The sequence below is a fragment of the Bidens hawaiensis genome, unplaced genomic scaffold (genome assembly GCF_021521415.1).
Source record: "Bidens hawaiensis isolate Kalapana, Puna unplaced genomic scaffold, B.hawaiensis_p1.1 tig00046741_1, whole genome shotgun sequence".
Lineage (NCBI taxonomy): Eukaryota > Viridiplantae > Streptophyta > Magnoliopsida > Asterales > Asteraceae > Bidens > Bidens hawaiensis.
This window is the reverse complement of record NW_027498341.1, coordinates 30,190-48,176: the sequence shown is the minus strand read 5'-3', so window position 1 is coordinate 48,176 and position 17,987 is coordinate 30,190.

The window sequence follows — 17,987 nt, the reverse complement described above, 5'->3', positions numbered from 1 at the left end:
GTCATTAGGTTTAAGCGTATATGAGTTTTAACATATTATATTTGTTAAAAACATGATTAATGTTTTCTTAATATACCTTCTAATAAGTTAAAAACTGTAAGAAGTTTAAACGAAAACATATTAATGAGTGTCGGTGTCAAAAATATTAGGTGTCACTCGAGTTTAAATGATATATATTAGGTAAAAACAGTTCACAGGTCTCGTAGATGTAGACATCTATTGATACCCTCGGCCAACTCTATTCTATGTTTCAACGTGAATGAGAGAAAGATCGGATTTGTAGATGCTTCTAGTAATTACCTTTTATGTTGTTACCTAGTTAGGTGTACTTCCACGTATAGAAATGCATGTAAATGAGCTTACCAAAGAAATGAAATATTTTGCCTAACATCTTTTTAATAAATGCTACCTTTTATTTTAATATAGTTTGGCATTTTCTTTCATGTGTTACAGTTGTTTGTAAATAACCTTACATAGAAATGAAATGATTTAAATTTATTGTTAAATGAGAGCATATATATTTATAAACTTGCATGCTTTTTATTTATCTTAAATATATATAAACGAAACATTCCTACATTTTCAAGCCACGAGATTACTTTATTTGTAAATAGAAGTTTCTCATGCATTTGACCCGCATTCACGGTACGGGTATCACCAAACCCAGATAAACATTAAACGGGTTATAACATCTTATTAAAATAAAAACTAATCACACCAAATATTTGATATGAAAATCTTATAAAATAGGGATATAGTAAAAATTAATATCTTATTTCTTTTAAAAAAAATATTATTTATAACTAAGAAACAATTTTATAGTAAAAACAATAAACGAGTCATGGATCTCACCAACCTCATATAGTCTTTAAATCGGGTTATAACATCTTATTTATTTGTGAAACCCTTTCATCATCAAATCCTAAGTATATTATTATTAACTTCCTTACAATAAATAAAATTTAAATAAATCATATATATATATATATATATATATATATATATATATAATATATATAAACGAAGACATAAAAATCCTACGTGTCACGATGTGGTCGCTCCTCATTTTTTTGGAGTCTCCAGATTTGCTTGATTTTTAAATGAAGGCTTCTCATGCATTTGACCCGAATTTATTGTTATGGGTCTTACCAAACCCAGATATTCCTTAAACGGGTTACAACATCCCATTAAATTAAAATTTATTTTCACCAAATTATTGATGTAAAAATCCTATAAAATAGGATATAATAAAAATTAATATCTTATTTATTTTAAAATATATATATATATATATATATATATATATATTATTTAAAAAAAACCAATTTGATAGTAAAAAAAAATAAACGGGTCTTGGGTCTAATCAAACCATAAGTATATTATTAGCTTTCATAAATATTATTTATAATTAAAAAACCAATTTTATAATAAAAAAAAAATAAACGGATCTTGGGTCTCATCAAAACCATATAGCTTTTAAACCGGGTTATAACATCTCATTTATTTGTGAAACAATTTATCATCAAACCGTTAGTTTACAATAAAAAATGTAAATTCAAAAAATAAATAAATATTAAAACAAACAATATAAAACAGCCCCGTAATACTATATAAACGAAACCTTTAAAAGCTATCTGGTTGCTCCCCCACATTCTCTCAAACAACAAGATTGCATTATTTGTAAATAAATGCTTCTCATGCATTTGACCCGAATTCACGTGTATGGGTCTCACCAAACCCAGATACTTTTAAACGGGTTATAACATCTCATTAAATTAAAAATTAATCTAATCAAATATTTGACATGAAAATCCTATAAAATAGGGATATACTAAAAATTAATATATGATTTCTTTTAACAAAGATATTATATTTATAATTAAAAATCATTTTATAGTAAAAAAATAAACGGGCCATGGGTCTCACCAAACCCAAATAGCTTTTAAATCGGTTCCAACATCTCATTTATTTGTGAAATCATTTCATCATCAAATACTAAATATATTATTAATTTACGTACAATAAATAGAATTAAAATTTAAAAAATATATAAATATTATAAACGAATAATGTAAAACAACCCTCGTAATACGGGGGTATAAAAACTAGTAGATACATAAATGAAACTGAAAGATCAACTTCAAAAATTTGGCCAAGGGTTGGTAAACTCGTAACTCAATAGACTTTCACTAAAAGATGGTTCTAGTCTTGATTACCTAAAATTGTAATGGTCTAAAATCACTTAATTTATTTTTTTGAATCATGAAGCATCATCAAGTGATATATAGAAATGATATCATTGCCTGTTGCAAAAAATACAAAATACGCTAACGTCTCAATAGACGCAATACATCTATTATCATTTGAATTAATTTGGATTTATATAGGAGAGTGTTACCATGTAATAATCGTTAATCATATATTGTATACGTAAATTACGCTCAAGATAAATACAAAATACACTCAGGGCTAAAATTCAATTATGCTCAAATCATGATTTTTTTGTCATAATTACGCTTAAAGTCCAAAATTAGGCTAATAAAATGTTTTTCAATTAGAACATGTCAAAAATTGATCGATTAACGATCCAAATCTGTTTGTCTTGATGAATTGCTGATTAATTGGATATAGATTGACGATTCCAAGATCATGTGTAATTGCATGTATCAATTCATGGATATAGGTTGTTTTGTACCTAATGTATGATAAGACATTATTGTATTGAATCTTTTGCCTTTATAGTTAACCCAACTAGCTAGACATATTTCTTAACTGTTATTTCAAACCGTAACCAAGAACTAATACAAAAATCAAATAATGAACATAATAAGTACAATGATTCGTCATACCTCTAACCAATAGGTTCACAAAACGTGTTTTTTTACCTAGAATCGGTTCCTACTTGGGCATTGTTTGACTGTTTTTTTAACCGAGTATTTGTTAGGAACCGTGTATGAACCGGATCCAACCTGACAAACATTTATGAATATCTGTTGGAACCAGTTAAGGTAGGATCGGGTACGGTTCCTACCTTAAAACCGGGTACAACTGGGTTTTTTGTATTTCTTTTATTTAAACTCATTTTTAATGATTGGAACCGGTTCCAACAGATATATAGTTGTTAAAAGACCGTTTAGGACCATTTTTTTTACCATTATATCTCCACATGCTATAAATAGGCATAGAATGTTTAGGTTTAATTACGTCACCTCTTTAACTCTCAAACGCTCTTTAAAACGCAAATTCACTCAAAGTTGCAAGCAATAACAAATAATGATGAAGTTGTCATGGTAATCGAAACCCCCCAAGATGCTTAGAGGTTTGGATCCATTATAACTTGTGTGTTATGTCGGACACAACGAAGATGGCTTGATGTACATACCGTGGGAAATTTCTCAAAGCAGTATTGAACCCACTTTTAAAAGACATATGACTAAGTATTGCGTGAAAAAAACGCTTAGACGCCAAGAAAGCCAGGAAAGTCGGAGAATCGTCTAGCTCCGCAACTCGTCGAAACCAGCCTAATGGGTAGAGAGGAGCATGAATACGACATATGACATTTGTTATTTTACTTTTTATGACTAATAATGTTGGTCGTTGTATAATAAAATATTTGTCTTTATGAGAATGGAATAAAGTGGTTGTTTATTACTTTATTGTTTGTATAATTTTAATTGCTTAATTTAAGGCAAAGTGGATTTTAATAATTTCATTCTTTTGTAGTTGCCGATAATAATCTTACATCAGGAAGTAGTTGACATTGGTCCCACATTTCACACTAGTTGTTTTCATTAGACTTTGTTAAAGAAAACTTAACTCTGTTAAGTTTTTTTTTTCATTTCAAACTGATGTTTTAGGGCTTTTGATCGGAATGAGAATACGAGTCGATTGATGTAAAACTTACCTTGAAACGGTGCTCCAAACGACAAAATGATGCTTCAATTAACGTGTTTCAACTTCTAATTAACAAAAATTAAGCCATTTAGAGCACCATTTTAAGGTAAGTTTTAAATAAATCTTTTTGTATCCTCTTTCTGATCAAATTCTCTAAAACATCAGTTTGAAATTCGGAAAAAACTTAACTCCGTTAAGTTTATTATTATTATTATTATTATTATTATTTTAACGTAAGTCCAATAATAACAATAAGTGTAAAAGGTGGGAGCAATGACAATTATTTTCTAAGGTGGAATTATTATTAGCCACTTGCAAAAATTGAGATTCTTAAAAAGCCAATTCTATATAAATTTAAATTATAATGTGGAAATTTAAATTGAACCAGCTCTGGTTGAAAATTTATATGACCCAGACCATTGGTTAATAGTACAACCCGAACCGTTGGTTAATAATTTAAAATTTTTAATGAAACTGGTAATTTATTACCCCCCATGAAAAATCTGTTATTTCTAATAAAAAAAATACTCCCCACTCAGTAAAATGGTCATTTGGATGGAAGACGATGGGTATATCTTGGCACAAACTCTTTTGCATGTTATGAATGAAGATTCCAAGGCTCAAGCACATGAACCTGCTTGTGAGTTTTGGGATCGCATTAAGGATAAATTTGACGAGGAATTGAGTTTTTCAACGGGGCTTATCAAGAATCAAGTACTGACAAAGTGGAATCGTGTAAGAATAGTTTTTGAGAGGTTCAATTCTTTATCGTCCACTTCAACATCGTCTACAAAATATTCATCATCGTCTTCGTCGTCTTCACCCAATAGTTGTGATCCGTTATTCAAGTGGTATTTTTTTCTATGAAGTTTGCTTTGTTTGTATATGATCCACCGTGTCTAAATAATCCTTTAGACAAATACACTTCTCTAATGACTTCAGAGTGAGATTTGTTATTTGCATCGATTGTACACTACCACTAAGCGAAAAAAAAAAACATATTTGAAGCTACCGTACGTGGAAGTTTGGACGCTTAGTAAATCCCAGGCTATAGAAGATAGAATTGGAAATTTGGTTTTCAAATTCATGATAGCCTTTGACCACCATTTGAACTTAGATCGTTCCATTATACCGGCCGAGTTCGCTTGTTGGGATGTTATCCCTTTGTTGCTTAGCCATTGAATAACGAACAACATTCACCATCGTCAAAAGCTTATCCTTTTCCGGCCTACCACTACTTGTACTCATTTCCTGCAACAAGTTGACTTGTGTGGCAGGACCAAAATATTGAAATAATGATCATTAATTTCGTGTAAGGACTTGTTGAAAGCATCCCTTAGTGGTTTCTAACATTGGGTTGATCTCATGTATATCAAAATTGTCATATATCTCTAGGATTAATGCTTCAACCTCGGATACATTTAAATACGAGTTTAAAGCGGCGTCACATGTAAAATATGTGGTATTTCTACAAAATATATTCTAAATTTATCTTTTATTGGTGGTACTATTTATGTAACAGGTTTATATCTGTTTTCAAAATTTTATACAATTTAAAGACATATAGTACAATTCTAAAATCATCAAAGTACTAGTGGGATAGTAAGCCCTCACTATTGATTTCGAAAACTTCAACAAATTCAGTGCTTATCGAAGCCAAAGCGGCATACATATCGGCCTCATAAGCATCTAAAAACCATGATGAAAGAACTTTAAACAAGCTTTTTTGGGCTATAGAACCTTCGATCATATGACAAGTATAATTTCAACACGTAGGTACGTCCCAGTTAGGACCTATTATTTTTTCTATTCGTATCCTACAAAAAGTTTTATAATCATAATATCGCTTTTACCCACTTTTAAAAGCATCTTGTAACATATATTTAAATCATTTTATACCATCGACGACAATTTCATTTTGAAGCCCGTCTTGACAACTAAATTAATAATATGTGCAACACATTGAGCATGGAAAAACTCCAAGTGTTGTACATTTTAGTTGTAATTCTCAGTTGTTGCGGTATTGCTTGTGGATTTATCAAACAATATTGAAAATATTTTATAACTTAAATTAAAGCTGTTATTATATTATCTAAAATTATAAACATTTTATCAGCGTTATGTGGATACGAAAAATTTTCAAACGCAATCGTATGTTTCATCACTTTTCAGAATTGGGATCGATCCAATGAGCGGTGACACAAAGGAACGATGAGCGGTGACACAAAGGAACGATTCCGGTAAACCATGTCATGCCGACCAAACATCAATAGTTATGTTCCCACCAGTTTTTAAATTTCCAAAAACTTGAATTAAATCATTTCATGCACAATTCCACAACTTTAAACAATGACGTATAAAGGCCATACGACTTACGCGAGTGTAGAGAGGTTGAAGCGTCTCTCGAATCATGCTTGTTAACTGAGGGTTCTCGAAATGCTTAACAACAAAGATTCTTGAATCACAAACTTTGCCATTCCATCATGAACCACTTTGATATTGTTGCTGAAGAAACATGGAATGGATATGTGTCAGATCATCTCGATGTCCCCCGGTCTTCAAGATGAGCGAACCCACACCTTAATCTTCTTCTCCGGTTGCTCCAGATCTGCCATGGAAATGCGGGGGAGTGGAGGTGATTGCTAAGAGTTTCTTCTTTTTTACAGACACAAAAATTTGTTGGAGGCCAAGGTTCTAAAAAGCAGATCTTTCAAATGAAAGATGAAGGATCCTTATATAGGAACTCCATGTCCACCATCAAGAAACCCTAACCTTATTTGACCAGACCCGGTTAGGGGTTATGTTAGTACACGGTTTTGTCGTCTCGAGTCTTTGTAATAATCATTTGTAATTTATTATTTTTTTAATGTTAAAGGGGTATTTATGAAAATATGAACCCATTCGTTATGTAAGGCTCATTCGTTAAGGATGTTTAACGAATGAGCTCATTCGCTATTATGTATAGTTCATTCGTTAAGGATGTTTAACGAATGAACTTTATTCGTTATTTGTAATTGTCCATTCATTAAGGATGTTTAATGAATGGACCTCTGTCATTATGTAATTAATCCATTCGTCATGGAATGTTGACGAATGGGGTATAGCGAATGAGTAATTCGCTATACCATATGTTAACTTATGTAATGATGACGAATGTAAGCCATTCGTTACGGGATGTGTAACGAATGGCATCCCATCGTCTATATAAGGCTTGTTCAGCCTTTGATAATTTAAGTATTGAGTTAAAGTATACCGATAGTCTGTCCAATTGCTCTCCCTCAATCACTTCAGTTATATTATTGATTAATTACCTAACCTAAAGTATATCATATAACAAGATCTATCATCTAATCGATAAACTATGAATATGTATTGATTGGATCCGGTGTTTCTATAAGTGGTATCAGAGCACCAGGGTTAGATTGCTTATGATTGTCACACCCCCATTCTAGGCCTAGGGGTATGATCCATAGTTGGTACCATATTTGTAAATAAATCAGAGTAGCGGGTTATAGCGGAAGTCTTTATAAAACATAAGGATCGATAATAAACATATTTACATTACAAAAGATGAAACAAAAGTCTCGTTTAGTATTTACTTGTTTATAGTTTACAAAACCACCATGTTTTAATATTTGCACAAAATTATCCGAGCCATCGGATTCTAGAGCTTCTTCGTCCTTCAAGCTCTAATCTTGATTACCTGCAAAATGTTATTAAAATACGTCAGCAACGAATGCTAATGAATATGCTGACGCTAAAATATTTTCTTTACTTAATTACCCCTCAGCGAAACACCGCAGCGTTTATGACATAAATTAGGTACCATAAATATACACATGGCCATTCCTCACTCGGACGTAACTTAGGTCCGGCCCATCGTGGCTGGAGGTCGTGACCACCCATGGTGCGATGTGCCCACCGCATTCCACATATGTAAGGATCCAGACAAACGTATACCATAGCCTGAGGGCTGGCTTATACTCTTATTTATAATGTTTTTAGAGACACGTAGCCTCATGTAAAGTTTTACACATAACACGTTTGTTGTTTGAATACAAGTTTGTAAAAGTGGGGCGTATTCACCTTTTCAATAGGATCGGTTTCCAACACCGTCCGTAGATCTCTTCTTGCTATCTCGCACCTATAGTACGAGTATAACATTCATTAGTCGAATACACGATCCGGCTTTAAGACCTCTAGTCTTAATTATCTCGATGAACCTTTAGTTCATTATCTCATTTTACTTTAAAACCTTTAGTTTTAATAGTAATTTATAAACCATTAGTTTATTCATAAAAACCCGACGTTTCTTCTTCTTTAAGAAACGTATTCTTTTCTTTATTATTTAAGTATACTCATTATACTTAAATAATATATTATAACAAAGAATATTTATACACATATATATACTCATATATATATATATATATATTTTATTTCTCTTTCTTTATTTTCTTTGTTATTCATTTCTTTGTTTATCGAGAATAACATCGACATGGGTATTAATCCGTTGTAATATTTTATTATTATTTTGGTCAGGCATTATGCCTACCTTTCTCGACTTAGAAATACTCTAGACACTTTAGCAGCACTTCGACGCCGCTTGCTTTTCAACACTCACTTCAATCAACACTTTCGCTTCGACACGCTTATCGAGAAACCAGCACGTACTTAGTGGTAGTTATCGGGATGTCGGGCAGCATCTTCTCTTTACTCGGGACGTCGTCGGGACGTGGCACGAATAACGAGGTACTAGGCACAGAAAACGGGGTTTCGGGGCATGGATTTCGAGGTGGATCGTGGGCACGCTTTATGATGTTTAGAGAGAGAGTAGTGAGAGAGTAATGTGTGGTTTTTGGGATGAGATGGAATGAATCCGCAGCCCTCCTATTTATAGCCATTTTTGGACCCCATCGCGATACGCGATGGGTCACTTGGCAGGCCTATCGCGTACCGCGATATAGGCCTGCTGAGTCAGAGTGTAGACCTACCACGTGGCGACACGTGGCAGGCGCCGAGCCACGTGGCGAACGTGTTGCCACGTGGTGACATGTGGCGGCAGGTGTTGCCACCGTCTGCCACATGGCACACGTGTCATTATCTGCCAGACACCCCATTGCGGTACGCGATGGGGGTCTATCTTGACCTGTCGCGTAGCGCGATAGGTCAAGAAAATAGATTTTTCACTTTTAGTCCCTGGAGTTTGGAAAATGGCAGAATTGGTTCCTATACTTTGGACATTTTTGGCCCGAAATTTACGTGATGTTACATCCTCCCCACCTTGAAATAAATCTCGTCCTCGAGATTGCTTATGCGAATAAGTGGGGGTATTTCTTTCTCATTTCGGACTCGAGTTCCCAAGTATACTCGGGTCCTCGTCGGGAATCCATTCAATGTTCGTCTTTTAAGTTTCTTAATTTTCGAATCTTCAATCTGAATTGGTCTTTCGATATATTTTAAATTCTCATTTATTTCTACATCTTTTAATGGCATCGAAAGAGATTCATCGGCTAGACACTTACGCAGATTCGAAACATGGAATACATCGTGTATCCCTTGCATTTCCTCGGGTAGTCTCAATCGATATGCAACAGTGCCGATTCGTTCAAGTACCTCGAAGGGTCCAACGAATCGAGGACTTAGTTTGCCTTTCTTGCCGAAACGGACTACGCCCTTCCATGGCGAGACTTTTAAAAGAACTTTGTCACCGACATTAAATTCTAACGGCTTACGACGGATATCGGCTTAACTCTTATGGCGGTCATGTGCCGTCTTAAATCGTTCGCGGATTTGAAGAACTTTGTCGGTGGTTTCTTGGACTATTTCGGGTCCAGACAATTGATTATCTCCAGTTTCAGACCAGCATACGGGCGTTCTACATTTCCGACCATATAACGCCTCGAATGGTGCGGCTTGAATGCTCGAGTGATAACTATTATTATACGAGAATCCCATTAGGGGTAAGTGGTCATCCCAACTTCCACCTAAGTCTATCACACAAGCTCGGAGCATATCTTCCAACGTTTGAATTGTCCTTTCGATTTGCCCATCGGTTTGTGGATGATAGGCAGTGCTAAGGTTTAACTTTGTACTGAGTGCTTGTTGGAAGCTTTTCCAAAAATGAGACGTGAAACGACTGTCTCGATCGGAGATTATAGATAGCGGTACTCCATGCAAAGCAACGATGTTGTTCACATAGATACGTGCTAATCTATCCATTGAGTACGACTCATTGATAGGAATGAAGTGTGCGGATTTTGTTAAACGATCCACAATCACCCATATAGAATTATGTTGTCGAGTCGTCTTCGGGAGTTTGGTTATGAAGTCCATGGTTATTAACTCCCACTTCCATACGGGAAGTTCAGGTTGCTGAAGCAGTCCCGAAGGCTTTTGGTGTTCAGTCTTGACTTTCAAACATGTTAGACATTTCGCAACATGCGAAGCGATATCCTTCTTCATTTCGTTCCACCAATAGTTTGACTTAAGATTTTGATACATTTTATCACTACCGGGGTGCATCGTATATTTGGACTTATGGGCTTCGTTCATTATCTTCTCACGCAAATCTCCAACGATTGGCACCCAAATCCTATTTCCAAATCTAAGGATGCCGTCGTCACCTTTCACCAGCGAATCAATGGTGTCGTTACGTTTTTCGTCAGAGATTTGGTTTTCATTAATAACTTGAATTTGAGCGGATTTAATTTGGTCATTAAGATCGATTTGAAGTTCTAGCCTTAACGCTCGGACTCTTTTTGGCTTTCCGTGCTCTTTACGACTTAATGCATCAGCCACAACGTTGGCTTTACCTTCGTGATAAATGATTTCACAATCATAGTCTTTAAGAGTTTCCATCCAGCGTCGTTGGCGCATGTTAAGCTCTTTTTGCTCAAAGATGTGTTTCAAGATTTTATGATTGGTCTACACGATAAATCTTACTCCATAGAGATAGTGCCTCCATATATTAAGTGCAAAGATTATGGTGCCTAACTGTAGATCGTGAGTTGTATAGTTCTTTTCGTGCACCTTGAGTTGACGAGAGGCGTAAGCGATAACCTTCTTGCGTTGCATTAGTACACATCCCAAACCAGAATGAGATGCATCACTAAAGACAACAAAGTCTTTGGTACCTTCTGGCAAGGCCAGTATAGGAGCTTGGGTAAGTTTTGTTTCAATACATCGAATGCCTTTTGTTGCTTTGTTCCCCATTCATATTTGACGTTTTTGCGAGTTAAAGAAGTTAAGGGAACAGCGATTCGAGAGAAGTTTTCAATAAACCTTCGATAGTAGCCGGATAATCCCAGGAAACTTCGAATCTCGGTTGGCGACTTTGGGACCTCCCACTTTGAGATAGCTTCAATCTTAGCGGGGTCCACTTGAATACCATTAACATTGATAACATGACCAAGAAATTGCACCTCGTGTAACCAGAATTCGCATTTTGAGAACTTTGCGTACAACTTCTCGGTTCTAAGAATTTCGAGTAAGGTTCGAAGGTGATTTTCATGATCGTCCTTAGAATTAGAATAAATGAGTATGTCGTCGATGAAAACGATAACAAATTTATCCAAGTAAGGCTTACAGATTCGGTTCATCATGTCCATAAATGCGGCTGGCGCATTAGTAAGTCCAAACGGCATGACCGTGAACTCATAATGTCCATACCTTGTTCGGAAATCAGTTTTCGGAATGTCTTCGGATTGAAATTTAAGTTGGTGATAGCCGGAACGAAGATCGATTTTTGAAAAATAGCTAGCACCTTGGAGTTGATCGAATAGGTCGTCGATTCGGGGAAGTGGGTATCGATTCTTGATTGTAACTTTATTGAGAGCTCGGTAGTCGATGCACATCGGCATGGATCCGTCCTTCTTCTTGACGAATAGTATCGGCGCTCCCCATGGTGATGAACTAGGTCTTATAAAACCTTTCTCAAGAAACTCGTCCAATTGTTTCTTTAGTTCCTTCATCTCGGTTGGCGCGAGGCGATATGGAGCTTTGGCGATCGGAGCATTACCAAGCATAAGATCGATCCTAAACTCTACTTCACGATCGGGAGGAATGCCGTGAAGTTCGTCGGGAAATACATCGACATATTCGGAAATAATGAGAACGTCTTTGATATCTAATTCTTCGGTGACGTAGGCCATGAATGCTAAGCATCCTTGATTTAAACATTTGTTAGCCCTTATCATAGAAATTAGGGTAACTCGGCCAGCGTCTTTATCCCCTTCAATTCGAATTGTTCGTTTATCAGGGGCTCTAAGTTCAACGGTCTTTTTATTGCAAAGGATATGTGCATGGTTATCGGATAACCAATCCATACCCAATACAACATCAAAACCAGCAAGAGTCATAGGAACAATAGAATAGGAAAAACATAACCGGCTAATAAGATTTTCCATATTCTAAAGCTTCGTTAATTTTAACAGTTTCGCCGTTAGCGGTCTCGACGCTTAGAGTTTTATTGAGTTTGATTAAAGGTTCGTTTAATAGACTACAAAACTTATAATCTATAAAACTTAAGTTGGCACCCGAATCAAACAAGACTCTAGCATAAGCGTTATTAACAAGGAACGTACCGGTGATAGTTTCTGGTGTGTCGGCCGCTTTCTTCGTATCGAGAACGAAGACCCTTGCATTGCCTTTCTTGAGCTCATTCTTCTGACCGCTACCACCCGCACCACCAGTTGCGGGCTTATTCTTGGGACACTCGAAGCTAAGATGCCCCATCTCCTTACAATTATAGCATGTCATTTTCTTTTTCCAACAATCGGCCGTAGCGTGGCCGGGTCGGTTACATGATTCACAGACTCGTGAAGCAAGGTTGCATATACCTCTATGATATTTCTTGCAAATTTTGCATTGAGGGATGCCGAGGTTGGAGCTAGACCTTCGTTGATCTTTACCCTGAAACGGGTATCTCCACCCTTTCTTGAGTCATGTGTCGGTACAACCTTTCTATCTTCCTCCTTGTTGTGGATCATTCCGCCAATCAAGTACCCAGCCAACTCCATCGCGGAGTCAGCGGTTTGTGGCAAGTGCAATCTTACCATATCACGAATTTCACGAGGTAGTCCCCATATATAACGTGTAACTTTGCTGGACTCGGGGGTAACAAGCTGGGGAACTAATCAGCAATACTCGTGAAATTTCGTGTTATACTCACGAAGGTTTGTTCCGAAAACCTTGTGAGCTAAGAACTTAGTTTGAATTTGATCTGTCTCATGCATCGGACAGAACTTGGACATCAATAACTCCTTAAACTCATTCCATGGCAAACTATACATAACTTCCCTTCCTCTACTCATGATCAGCGTGTTCCACCACTCGAGTGCTTCGCCTTTGAACATCAAGGCGGAGTATTGAATCTTTTCCTCCACCGTACACTTGCTCGTGATAACAATCGTCTCCATCTCTTCAAGCCACCTTACGGTATTGTTAGTGCACGGTTTTGCGTCTAGAGTCTTTGTATTTATCGTTAATGTTTTATTTATTAATTAATGTAATATTTAATGTTTATTATTAAATTAGTTCGTTAAGGTTAAGTCTAGTTCGCTAGGGATGTTAGCGAACTATGACATTATAATGTATTCCCCCCTGATTCGTTAGGGGATGTTAACGAATCAGGGGGTGGTTCGTTATGTTAAAATTGTGTAACGAAGGGGAAGCTGGTTCGCTAGGGGATGTTAGCGAACCAGATCACCTTCTATATATAGTGAACTACAGTTCACTTTAATGTAAGTTTTTGAGAAAGTTTTCAAAAAGTGTTTTTGAGTAATTGCTCTCTCTCAAGCTTCACCTTAACATTGTTCGTCTAATATATTGATAATATATACACATACATCACATTAAATCAAGGTAAATTATGAGCTAGATCTTTAATAGTAGTAACCGGATATTCACAGATCTGAGATCTGTTTATTGTTATTGATTGTTTATCCAGGAACCAACAAGTGGTATCAGAGCTGTTGATGCTCTTTACACTTGATTTGGTGTTTTAATTGTTATTGTTATTAAGTTTTTCGGTTTTTGTTTGGTTTTGACTCAATTTTGATTTGAATTGATTGAATTATGGATAATTTGGATTGAGTTTGTGTTGGGTAAGGTTTTGGATAGGTGTGGATTAAAGGAATTGAGGTGTGGATTGGATTTGTGTGTTTTGGATTTGGATTCGGTTTAAGTCCGAAACAGGGATGTGGTTTTGGTCAAATTGATTTGGTTTAAGGTGTTAATCGGATACGAGATTATGTGTATTGGATTCGGAATTGGTTTACGAGGATTTTGGTCGGTTATTTGTGCATTTTGGTTGAGTAACGAGGTTGTATTACAAATCTGGTACTGTTGAGTTTCTGGGTTTGATCTTCAAAATTTCTGGAAAAATCGTTTGAAGATTTGAAGATGAACGTAATTCGTTATCTTCTTCCTGGTGATTCGCTATATGTTTCACGATGATTCGTTATCAACAGTGTTACTTCGCTACCTAGTTCGTTAATCAATTCGTGTGAGTTATTTGTTCGTGTTATCTAGTTCGTTAACTAGATTAACCGATTCGTGTGACACGTGTTCTTCTTGGAATTTGTGTCATAACAACCTTTGCCACGTGGCATAAGGTGTCAGAGTTTGTTACAAACGGTTGTAACAACCTGATTCGCTATAGTGTGATTCGCTAATCAACTGTAGCTGATTCGTTATATTAATTCGCTAGTGACGTTACTGATTATCATTTGATTCGCTAAACTAATCCTTTGTGTTTCGGTAAACTAATCCTTTGTGTTTCGTTTGGTCAATTCGTTAAGTTGACTTGTGATTCGTTAAGTTGACTTGTGATTCGCTAACTTGACTTGTGATTCGCTAAATCTTCATCTCATTCGTTATCTGTTTCGCCATTTGGTTGATTCATTAACTTTATTTGTGATTCGTTAAGTTGACTCGTTAAGTTGACTTTTGATTCACTAAAACACTCATCTCATTCGTTAAGGTACTTCGTTGCTGATCAGTCTTAACTTCGTTAAGAGTTGATTCTCTATAACTGTTCACAGTTTGCAATAACTGTTCACTGATTCGTTAAGCTATTTAACTATTTGATTCGTTAAATACTTAAATTTTCAAAAATGGCCGGTATGTATGCATTAGCATCTCAAAACATGTTGATGCAACAGATGTTGCAACTTGATACCGAGATAGGTTCACATTCTAAATGTCCAAGATTGATGAAGTTCAGTGACTTTGCCAAGTGGGAACCTCGGTTTCGTGCACATTTGGGATCTGTTCATCCTGACTGCTCATATTGTCTTGATGAAGTTTATATTGCACCAATGATTGGTGATGATACTATTGGGTATACTCCTAAAGTTGTTTCTCAATACTCACAAGAAGAGAAGAAAGCTTTAGAAATCGAGATAAAAGCATATTCTACTTTGACTATGGCATTACCAGAAAATATCTTTCATCAAGTTGGTAGTATCAAGAGATGTGCGTCTTTATTTCAACATCTGTGTATGAGAAGCATGGGAAACACAGCTGAGAGTAAGAAAGTGATGCTCAAGTTTCAGTTTCGAAACTTTAATTTATTGAAAGGAGAAACAGTTGAAGAGATGACTACAAGATTTAGTCATTTAATTGTGTTGGTGCATAGATGTCAGTAGTTCATATGTATAAAGTCTGTAATCGAGTCTGTAATATTGTTTATGTAATTGTTTGTGTAACAGCGAAGTTGTTGACAAGTTCGCTTAGGCGAACTTGTTAACCCAGCGAAGTTGTTGACAAGTTCGCCTAGGCGAACTTGTTCAACGAGCGAAGTTATTGACAACTTCGCCTGAGGCGAAGTTGTCGTGTATTTAAGTAACCTACGGGTTACTGTTTAAGTTGGGGGTTTTTCGAGAGTTTGTTTTAGAGTTCGTGATAGTGTGTGATCATTTCACGTGTCAAGTGTCTGTAATAGACGTGGTTCGAGTTATAATATAACGTGGTTTCGTTTGTATCGTGTGTTCGTGTTTTACGTATTCTACGCTCGTAACTACCTACGCAGGGATTCCGCACCTGCGCAGATAGCGATATCCCGTGTAAGATCCGTTCAGGAACCTACAATTGGTATCAGAGCTAAGGCTCGATTGTGAGGTTCGGGATTTCACGCGGGTGTAGAAAACGTCTAGTTTGACCTATTCGCGGGACGCGTTTTCGTTGGGATTGTGTTCTACTCACCTTATACAGTCATATTCAAGCCGTTACAACGACCGGAAACTGCTAAAACGTCGAAAACAGATCTGAATATTTTCAGTGTTCTTCGGGCGAAGTTGTTGTTCTTCAGGCGAAGTTGCCGCCACTGGAAGTAGGGTTTCGGCGAAGATATAAGGCTAAGCGAAGTTATCCAGAACTTCGCCTACCTCATAAGTTCGCCTAAGCGAAGTTATCCTCAACTTCGCTTACCTCCTAAGTTCGCTTACCTTAAGCGAAGTTATTCTCAACTTCGCCAAGTTACGCGAATTTTAGAATTTTCCAGCGAAGTTAACACTTAAGCGAAGTTAGCCTTAACTTCGCCTATAGTACTGTTTGGAAGATTTTTTTTTAAATTTTCGGGTTTTTCTTGTTTTCGCGAAGATGTCGCCAATTAACATCTCTGAATTAGTCAAAATGGAAGTAGAAGCGGGGTCGGCTACTAAGGCCCCAAGGTTGATGAAAGGAACTGACTTTGTGGCATGGAAGGATAGATTCATTCAGTATATCAAATACCAGGATGCAAAGATGTGGGTGTGCATCCAGGATGGATATATCCCACCGACAATGGTGTACGAAGGTCGTGATGTGGTTAAGAAGTACAGCAAGATGGAGGAAGAAGAGAAGAAAATGTATGAGGCCGAGAGCAAGGCCCATGCTGCAATTACAATGGCTCTTCCTCAAGAGATTCTCCATACTTTCAGGAAGTACACTTCTGCACGAGAGCTTTGGGATGCTCTTGAGAATAGATTCGAAGGGAACGTGGGTATTCGTGCCTCGAAGATCAAACTGTTAAAGACCCAGTTCTCTGTATTCAAGCATTTGAAGAACGAATCACTCGATGATATTATCACCCGATATTATCATCTAATGACAGAGCTGAACAACTATTCGATTGCTTACAGAGAAGAGGAAATAGTTGAGAAGCTTCTCGATGCTCTCCCACCGAAGTGGGAAATGTACACTGTTCTAATGAGGGAAGACAGAGACTTTCCTAATTGTGATTTGGAGACAGCAGTAAACAAGCTCAGAACCTTTGAGCTTAATATGGTTCGTAAAGAGACACCAACAGATCAGATTCAAGACCCTGGTATGTATGGTGCCAAAGTTAACTCAGGCTCAAGTTCGAAGCCTGACTCTGCTGCTTACTACTCCAAAGGAGAGTCAGGTTCTGACTCTTCTCATGAAGGAAATGTGTCTGTAAACATGAACGGTGATGTTTGCTTCGTTGCTGGAGGATCAAGTGCTTCAAAACCTCAAGCATCCAAAATTAGTTTCTCTCCCAGTGCTTCAAGCAATAACTACACTAAGATGCCAATGAGTGTCAAATCTGCTGAAGAGCAGTTTGCAGTCTATGCATCTTTTATTGCTTCTTACGAGAACTACATACAAGGGAAGATTGTGGACCCTGCTGTTTTGGAAGAAGACTATGACCAGATCGATCCTGATGATCTGGAGGAGATGGATCTGCAGTGGCAGATGGCGATGATAGTCAGAAGAGTGAAGCGTTTCATGAAGAAGACTGGCAGAAAGTTCGTAGGTGGAAAGCCAGGATTTGACAAGTCAAGGGTGAGGTGTTACAATTGCCAACAGAATGGACACTTTGCAAAAGAGTGCACTAATGCACGGGTAGAACGTAGTCAGGGGAGGACTACACAGCAAAGTGAAAATAACAATGGGAATAGAGCCATGATGTCTGATGCTGGAGAATACAACTGGAATATGTTCTCTGGAGAACTCTTTGAGCAAGCTCACATGGCAAAGGTTGCAGCTGAAGAATGTGTGAAAGCTGCTGAAAATGAAAAAGCATTCATGGCTGATGATCAGAACACCGAGGTATGTACTAAACCTATCTGTACTAAGTGTGAGAACTT